Source organism: Colletes latitarsis, unplaced genomic scaffold (assembly GCF_051014445.1).
Source record: "Colletes latitarsis isolate SP2378_abdomen unplaced genomic scaffold, iyColLati1 scaffold0006, whole genome shotgun sequence".
In the NCBI taxonomy this organism is placed as follows: domain Eukaryota; kingdom Metazoa; phylum Arthropoda; class Insecta; order Hymenoptera; family Colletidae; genus Colletes; species Colletes latitarsis.
The window spans coordinates 14934073-14944282 of NW_027488366.1; positions in this window are offsets into that span (position 1 = coordinate 14934073).

Sequence of the window (10210 nt, forward strand, 5' to 3'; positions counted from 1 at the left end):
TGAAGCCCCAGATCAGGTATCTAGGGCTGATCCTCGATAGCCACTGGCGTTTCGAGGAGCATTTCCGATGCCTGGTCCCCCGGTTGGAAAGGATGGTTGCGGCTCTGGGCCGGATCCTGCCCAACCTGGGGGGCCCGGCGGGCCGAGTTCGTCGCCTCTATGTGGCAATAGTCCAGTCGGTGGCCCTATACGGGGCCCCCGTCTGGGCGGACGACCTGGCTGCCTCCCGGCGCAGCATGACTATGCTGCGTCGGGTGCAGAGGCGCATGGCGCTCAGGGTCGTCCGCGGGTATCGGACCGTGTCACATGAGGCGGCGACGGTTCTAGCGGGGATGCCGCCCTTGGACCTGCTCGCGCGGTCGCACGCGGTGATGTATCGGCACCGCGTCGACCGTCGCGCGGGGGTGGGGGCGGTCCCGGGCGGGCAGGAACCTGCTTGGGGCGATTTGAAGCGCCAGGCCCGGCAGTCCGTGTTGCTCGCGTGGCAGGAGCGGCTGGCTCTGCCAACCGCGGGGCACCGGACTGTCGGGGCGGTTCGGCCACTCCTGAAGGAGTGGCTGGACAGAGGCCATGGCAGCCTCACCTACCGGATGGCACAGGTGTTTTCCGGGCATGGCAGCTTCGGAAGATACCTGTGCCGGATAGGGAAGGAGCCGACGGCGCGTTGCTGCCACTGCGACGCGGAGCAGGACACGGCGGATCATACCCTGGAGGTATGCCCCGCGTGGGAGGGGGAGCGCCGTGTCCTGGTCGGCGTCGTCGGGCGGGATGTCTCGCTGCCGGGCGTGGTGCGCGCCATGCTCGGCAGCGAGGAGAAGTGGAGGGCCGTGGCCTCCTTCTGCGAGAACGTAATGTTGCAGAAGGAGGCCGCGGGGAGGGAGCGCGAGGTTCAGCGGCGCGCTGAAGCTCGCGCTCGTGCGGTGGCCCGAGGTCGTCGCCCGGTCGCGAGGCGTCGCGGGCGGCCGCCTCGGCGTGGCGGATGACCTAGGCTGGGAGGGGGGTCCTGAGGGGACCCTCCTCCCGCCAAGCGGCGCCGGGTCGGACCGGATGGGGGTAGGAGTGCCTCCCCCTACCGGTCCGACGCAAGGGGAGGCACCCTCGGCGGTATGGTGCGGCCATGAACGCCCGGCCGCCGAGGGGTGGAAACGGGGTCGCGGGCGGTTGCGAGTTGGGGCTCGCAGCCGCCACTAAACGCGGCCCTGGGACGGATAGCGGCGGGATGGAGTGGCCCCGTCCCGCCGCTATGAGGCAGTGTGTCTACTGGGGGGACCGATTGTCCCCCCGGGGGATGGGCGCGAAAGCGCGGGCACGGGGAGGATACCGGAAGAATGCTTCGAGCGATTCCCAGTATCCTCCCAAAGCGTGCCGAAGGGTCACCGTGGGGTTTTTAGTGGGTAGGTCCCGCGCCTGTCGCTGTACGGGCGCGGGGAATCCCACACACCCCTCCCACCTCTCCCCAAGGAGGTGTGAGGGAGTCTTTCGAAGATTTTCCCCACGACAAAAAAAAAAAAAAAAAAAAAAAAAAAAGTATGAGTCTGATGAGTGAAAATCCCAGGGCTAACCTAGACCTAACATGCGTTATCCTCTATAATATTGATGGAAACCAGGTTTAATTGACTGTTTCAGTGTGGTCCCACATTACTACGTGATCCAAACCAGAAAAAACCCAGGATCTGTTCAACATGTATGTGAAAAACGCGAAAGTATGAGCCTGATGTGGGCAAATCCCAGACCTATCCCAGACCTAACTTGCGTTGTCCTCTAAGATATTGATGGAAACCAGGTTTGATTGACTGTTTCAGTGTTGTACTTCATTACTACGTGATGCAATCCAGAAAAAGCCCAGGATCTAGCCATCAAATATGAGAAATATGCGAAAGAATGAGCCTGATGAGAGCAAATCCCAGACCTAACCTAGACCTAACATGAATTATTCTCTAAAATATTGATCGAAACCAGGTTTAATTGACTGTTTCAGTGTTGTACTTCATTACTACGTGATGCAATCCAGAAAAAGCCCAGGATCTAGCCATCAAGTATGAGAAATATGCGAAAGAATGAGCCTGATGAGAGCAAATCCCAGAGCTTACCTAGACATAACATCAATTATTCTCTAAAATATTGATCAAAACCAGGTTTAATTGACTGTTTCAGCGTGGTACCACATTACTACGTGATCCAAACCAGAAAAAACCCAGGATCCGTTCAACAAGTATGAGAAGAATGCGAAAGTATGAGCCTGATGAGTGAAAATCCCAGGCCTAACCTAGACCTAACATGCGTTATCTTCAAAAATATTGATCGAAACCTGGTTTAATCGACTGTTTCAGTGTGGTACCACATTACTATGGGATCCAAACCAGAAAATAACCCAGGATCTGTTCAACGAGTATGTGAAGTGTGCGAAAGTAAGAGTCTGATGAGGGCAAATCCCAGACCTATCCCAGACCTAACATGCGTTATCCTCTAAAATATTTATCAAGACCAGGTTTAATTGATTGTTTCAGTGTGGTCCCACATTACTACGTGATCCAAACCAGAAAAAACCCAGGATCCGTTCAACAAGTATGTGAAGAATGCGAAAGTATGAGTCTGATGAGTGAAAATCCCAGACCTAACCTAGACCTAACATGCGTTATCCTGTAAAATGTTGATCCAAACCAGGTTGTATGGACTGTTTCAGTGTGGTACCACACTACTACGTGATCCAAACCAGAAAAAACCCAGGATCTGTTCAACAAGTATGTGAAAAACGCGAAAGTATGAGCCTGATGTGGGCAAATCCCAGACCTATCCCAGACCTAACTTGCGTTGTCCTCTAAGATATTGATGGAAACCAGGTTTAATTGACTGTTTCAGTGTTGTACTTCACTACTACGTGATGCAATCCAGAAAAAGCCCAGGATCTAGCCATCAAGTATGAGAAATATGCGAAAGAATGAGCCTGATGAGAGCAAATCCCAGACCTAACCTGGACCTAACATGAATTATTCTCTAATATATTGATCGAAACCAGGTTTAATTGACTGTTTCAGTGTGGTCCCACATTACTACGTGATCCAAACCAGAAATAGCCGAGGATCCAGCCATGAAGTATGAGAAATATGCGAAAGTATGAGCCTGATGAGGGCAAATCCTAGACCTAACCCAGACCTAACATGCGTTATCCTCTCAAATATTGATCGCAAACAGGTTTAATGGACTGTTTCAGTGTGGTACCACACTACTACGTGATCCAAACCAGAAAAAACCCAGGATCTGTTCAACAAGTATGTGAAAAACGCGAAAGTATGAGTCTGATGAGGTCAAATCCCAGACCTATCCCAGACTTAACTTGCGTTATCCTTTAAAATATTGAACGAAACCAGGTTTAATCGACTGTTTCAGCGTGGTACCACATTACTATGTGATACAATCCAGAAACAGCCCAGGATCTACCCATGAAGTATGAGAAATATGCGAAAGTATGAGCCTGATGAGGGCAAATCCTAGACCAACCCAAACCTAAAATGCGTTATCCTCTAAAATATTTATCAAGACCAGGTTTAATTGAATGTTTCAGTGTGGTTCCACATTACTACGTGAACCAAACCAGAAAAAACCCTCGATCAGGTCAACATGTATGTTAAAACTGCGAAAGTATGACCCTGATGAGAGCAAATCCCAGGCCTAACCTAGACCTAACATGCGTTGTCCTCTAAAATATTGATGGAAACCAGGTTTAATTGACTGCTTCAGTGTTGTACTTCACTGCTACGTGATGCAATCCAGAGAAAGCCCAGGATCTAGCCATCAAGTATGAGAAATATGCGAAAGAATGAGCCTGATGAGAGCAAATCCCAGACCTAACCTAGACCTAACATGAATTATTCTCTGAAACATTGATCGAAACCAGGTTTAATTGACCGTCTCAGTGTTGTACTTCATTACTACGTGATGCAATCCAGAGAAAGCTCAGGATCTAGCCGTCAAGTATGAGAAATATGCGAAAGAATGAGCCTGACGAGAGCAAATCCCAGACCTAACCTAGACCTAACATGAATTATTCTCTAAAATATTCATCAAAACCAGGTTTAATTGACTGTTTCAGTGTGGTACCACATTACTACGTGACCCAAACCAGAAAAAACCCAGGATCTGCTCAACAAGTATGTGAAAGACGCGAAAGTATGAGCCTGATGAGGGCAAAGCCCAGACCTATCCCAAACTTAACTTGCGTTATCCTTTAAAATATTGATCAAAACCAGGTTTAATTGACTGTTTCAGTGTGGTACCACATTGCTACGTGATCCAATCCAGAAATAGCCCAGGATCCAGCCATGAAGTATGAGAAATATGCGAAAGTATGAGCCTGATGAGGGCAAATCCTAGACCTAACCCAGCCCTAACATGCGTTATCCTCTAAAATATTTATCAAGATCAGGTTTAATTGATTGTTTCAGTGTGGTACCACATTACTACGTGATTCACACCAGAAAAAACCCAAGATCCGTTCAACAAGTATGTGAAGAATGCGAAAGTATGAGTCTGATGAGTGAAAATCCCAGGCCTAACCTAGACCTAACATGAGTTATCCTCAATAATATTGATCTAAACCAGGTTTAATTGAGTGTTTCAGTGTTGTACTGCATTACTATGTGATGCAATCCAGAAAAAGCCCAGGAACTAGCCATCTAGTATGAGAAATATGCGAAAGAATGAGCCTGATGAGAGCAAATCCCAGACCTAACCTAGACCTAACATGAATTATTCTCTAAAATATTCATCAAAACCAGGTTTAATTGACTGTTTCAGTGTAGTACCACATTACTACGTGATCCAAACCAGAAGAAACCCAGGATCTGCTCAACAAGTATGTGAAAGACGCGAAAGTATGAGCCTGATGAGGGCAAAGCCCAGACCTATCCCAGACCAAACTTGCGTTATCCTCTAAAATATTGGTCGAAACCAGGTTTAATCGACTGTTTCAGTGTGGTACCACATTGCTACGTGATCCAAACCAGAAAAAACCCAGGATCAGTTGAACAAGTATGTGAAAAACGCGAAAGTATGAGCCTGATGAGGGCGAATCCCAGACCTATCCCAGACCAAACTTGCGTTATCCCCTAAAATATTGATCGAAACCAGTTTTAATTGACTGTTTCAGCGTGGTACCACATTACTACGTGATCCAAACCAGTAAAAACCCAGGATCCGTTCAACAAGTATGTGAAGAATGCGAAAGTATGAGTCTGATGAGTGAAAAACCCCGGTCTAACCTAGACCTAACATGCGTTATCCTCAAAAATATTGATCGAAAACTGGTTTAATCGACTGTTTCAGTGTGGTACCACATTACTATGTGATCCAAACCAGAAAATAACCCAGGATCTGTTCAACGAGTATGTGAAGTGTGCGAAAGTATGAGTCTGATGAGTGAAAATCCCAGACCTAACCTAGACCTAACATGCGTTATCCTCTAAAATATTTATCATGACCAGGTTTAATTGATTGTTTCAGTGTGGTCCCACATTACTACGTGATCCAAACCAGAAAAACCCAGGATCTGTTCAACAAGTATGTGAAAAACGCGAAAGTATGAGCCTGATGAGAGCAAATCCCAGACCTATCCCAGACCTAACTTGCGTTGTCCTCTAAGATATTGATGGAAACCAGGTTTAGTTGACTGTTTCAGTGTTGTACTTCATTACTTCGTGATGCAATCCAGAAAAAGCCCAGGATCTAGCCCTCAAGTGTGAGAGATATGCGAAAGAATGAGCCTGATGAGAGCAAATCCCAGACCTAACCTAGACCTAACATGAATTATTCTCTAAAATATTTATCATGACCAGGTTTAATTGATTGTTTCAGTGTGGTCCCACATTACTACGTGATCCAAACCAGAAAAAACCCAGGATCTGTTCAACAAGTATGTGAAAAACGCGAAAGTATGAGCCTGATGAGGGCAAATCACAGACCTATCCCAGACCAAACTTGCGTTATCCTCTAAAATATTGATCGAAACCAGGTTTAATTGACTGTTTCAGTGTGGTCCCACATTACTACGTGATCCAAACCAGAAAAAACCCAGGATCAGTTCAACAAGTATGTGAAAAACGCGAAAGTATGAGCCTGATGAGGGCGAATCCCAGACCTATCCCAGACCTAGCTTGCGTTATCCTCTAAAATATTGATCGAAACCAGTTTTAATTGGTTGTTTCAGTGTGATCCCACATTACTACGTGATCCAAACCAGAAAAAACCCAGGATCCGTTCAGAAAGTATGTGAAGAATGCGAAAGTATGAGTCTGATGAGTGAAAATCCCAGACCTAACCTAGACCTAACATGCGTTATCCTCTAAAATATTTATCATGACCAGGTTTAATTGATTGTTTCAGTGTGGTCCCACATTACTACGTGATCCAAACCAGAAAAAACCCAGGATCTGTTCAACAAGTATGTGAAAAACGCGAAAGTATGAGCCTGATGAGAGCAAATCCCAGACCTCTCCCAGCCCTAACTTGCGTTGTCTTCTAAGATATTGATGGAAACCAGGTTTAATTGACTGTTTCAGTGTTGTACTTCATTACTACGTGATGCAATCCAGAGAAAGCCCAGGATCTAGCCATCAAGTATGAGAAATATGCGAAAGAATGAGCCTGATGAGAGCAAATCCCAGACCTAACCTAGACCTAACATGAAATATTCTCCAAAACATTGATCGAAACCAGGTGTAATTGACTGCTTCAGTGTGGTCCCACATTACTACGTGATCCAAACCAGAAAAAACCCAGGATCCGTTCAACAAGTATGTGAAGAATGCGAAAGTATGAGTCTGATGAGTGAAAATCCCAGACCTAACCTAGACCTAACATGCGTTATCCTCTAAAATATTGATCCAAACCAGGTTTAGTGGACTGTTTCAGTGTGGTACCACTCTACTACGTGCCCCAAACCGGAAAAAACCCAGGATCTGTTCAACAAGTGTGTGAAAAACGCGAAAGTGTGAGCCTGTTGAGGGCAAATCCCAGACCTATCCCTGACCTAACTTGCGTTGTCCTCTATGATATTGATGGAAACCAGGTTTAATTGACTGTTTCAGTGTTGTACTTCATTACTACGTGATGCAATCCAGAAAAAGCCCAGGATCTAGCCATGAAGTATGAGAAATATGCGAAAGTATGAGCCTGATGAGGGCAAATCCTAGACCTAAGCCAGACCTGACATGCGTTGTCCTCTAAAATATTTATCAAAACCAGGTTTAATTGATTGTATCAGCGTGGTCCCACATTACTACGTGATGCAATCCAGAAAAAGCCCAGGATCTAGCCATCAAGTATGAGAAATATGCGAAAGAATGAGCCTGATGAGGGCGAATCCCAGACCTATCCCAGACCTAACTTGCGTTATCCTCTAGAATATTGATCCAAACCAGGTTTAGTGGACTGTTTCAGTGTGGTACCACATTACTATGTGATCCAAACCAGAAAATAACCCAGGATCTGTCCAACGAGTATGTGAAGTGTGCGAAAGTATGAGTCTGATGAGGGCAAATCCCAGACCTATCCCAGACCTAACATGCGTTATCCTCTAAAATATTTATCAAGACCAGGTTTAATTGACTGTTTCAGTGTTGTACTTCATTACTACGTGATGCAATCCAGAAACAGCCCAGGATCTAGCCATGAAGTATGAGAAATATGCGAAAGTATGAGCCTGATGAGGACAAATCCTAGACCTAAGCCTGACCTAACATGCGTTGTTCTCTAAAATATTTATCAAAACCAGGTTTAATTGATTGTATCAGTGTGGTACCACACTACTACGTGACCCAAACCGGAAAAAACCCAGGATCTAGCCATCAAGTATGAGAAATATGCGAATGTATGAGCCTGATGAGGGCGAATCCCAGACCTATCCCAGACCTAACTTGCGTTATCCTCTAAAATATTGATCCAAACCAGGTTTAGTGGACTGTTTCAGTGTGGTACCACACTACTACGTGACCCAAACCGGAAAAAACCCAGGATCTGTTCAACAAGTATGTGAAAAACGCGAAAGTATGAGCCTGATGAGGGCAAATCCCAGACCTATCCAAGACCTAACTTGCGTTGTCCTCTAAGATATTGATGGAAACCAGGTTTAATCGACTGTTTCAGTGTTGTACTTCATTACTACGTGATGCAATCCAGAAAAAGCCCAGGATATAGCCATCAAGTATGAGAAATATGCGAAAGAATGAGCCTGATGAGAGCAAATCCCAGACCTAACCTAGACCTAACATGAATTATTCTCTAAAATATTGATGGAAACCAGGTTTAATTGACTGTTTCAGTGTTGCACTTCGTTACTACGTGATCCAAACCAGTAAAAACCCAGGATCCGTTCAACAACTATGTGAAGAATGCGAAAGTATGAGTGTGATGAGTGAAATACCCCGGCCTAACCTAGACCTAACATGCGTTATCCTCAAAACTATTGATCGAAATCTGGTTTAATCGTCCGTTTCAGTGTGGTACCACATTACTATGTGATCCAAACCAGAAAATAACCCAGGATCTCTTCAACGAGTATGTGAAGTGTGCGAAAGTATGAGTCTGATGAGGGCAAATCCCAGAACTATCCCAGAGCTAACATGCGTTATCCTCTAAAATATTTATCAAGACCAGGTTTAATTGAATGTTTCTGTGTGGTACCACATTACTACGTGAACCAAACCAGAAAAAACCCTGTATCTGTTCAACAAGTATGTGAAGAATGCTAAAGTATGAGTGAAAATCCCAGGGCTAACCTAGACCTAACATACGTTATCCTAAAAAATATTGTTCGAAACCAGGTTTAATCGACTGTTTCAGTGTGGTACCACACTACTACGTGACCCAAACCGGAAAAAACCCAGCATCTAGCCATCAAGTATGAGAAATATGCGAAAGTATGAGCCTGATGAGGGCGAATCCCAGACCTATCCCAGACCTAACTTGCGTTATCCACTAAAATACTGATCGAAATCAGGTTTAATTGATTGTTTCAGCGTGGTACCACATTACTACGTGATACAATCCAGAAACAGCCCAGGGTCTAGCCATGAAGTATGAGAAATATGCGAAAGTATGAGCCTGATGAGGGCAAATCCAAGACCTAACCCAAACCTACCATGCGTTATCCTCTAAAATATTTATAAGACCAGGTTTAATTGAATGTTTCAGTGTGGTACCACATTACTACGTGAACCAAACCAGAAAAAACCCTGTATCTGTTCAACAAGTATGTGAAGAATGCTAAAGTATGAGTCTGATGAGTGAAAATCCCAGGGCTAACCTAGACCTAACATGCGTTATCCTCTAAAATATTGATCCAAGCCAGGTTTAATGGACTGTTTCAGTTTGGTACCACTTTACTGCGTGATCCAAAGCAGAAAAAACCCTCGACAAGGTCAACATATATGTTATAACTGCGAAAGTATGACCCTGATGTGGGCAAATCCCAGGCCTAACCTAGACCTAACATGCGTTGTCCTCTAAAATATTGATGGAAACCAGGTTTAATTGACTGTTTCAGTGTTGCACTTCATTACTACGTCATCCAAACTAGTAAAAACCCAGGATCCGTTCAACAGGTATGTGAAGCATGCGAAGGTATGAGTCTGATGAGTGAAAATCCCAGACCTAACCTAGACCTAACATGCGTTATCCTCAAAAATATTCATCGAAACCTGGTTTAATCGAATGTTTCAGTGTGGTACCACATTATTATGTGATCCAAACCAGAAAATAACCCAGGATCTGTTCAACGAGTATGTGAAGTGTGCGAAAGTATGAGTCCGATGGGGGCAAATCCCAGACCCATCCCAGACCTAACATGCGTTATCCTCTAAAATATTTATCAAGACCATGTTTAATTGATTGTTTCAGTGTGGTTCCACATTACTACGTGATCCAAACCAGAAAAAAACCCAGGATCCGTTCAACAAGTATGTGAAGAATGCGAAAGTATGAGTCTGATGAGTGAAAATCCCAGACCTAACCTAGACCTAACATACGTTATCTTCTAAAATATTGATCCAAATCAGGTTTGATGGACTGTTTCCGTGTGGTGCCACACTACTACGTGATTCAAACCAGAAAAAACCCAGGATCTGTTCAACAAGTATGTGAAAAAGGCGAAAGTATGAGCCTGATGAGGGCAAATCCCAGACCTATCCCAGACCTAACTTGCGATGTCCTCTAAGAT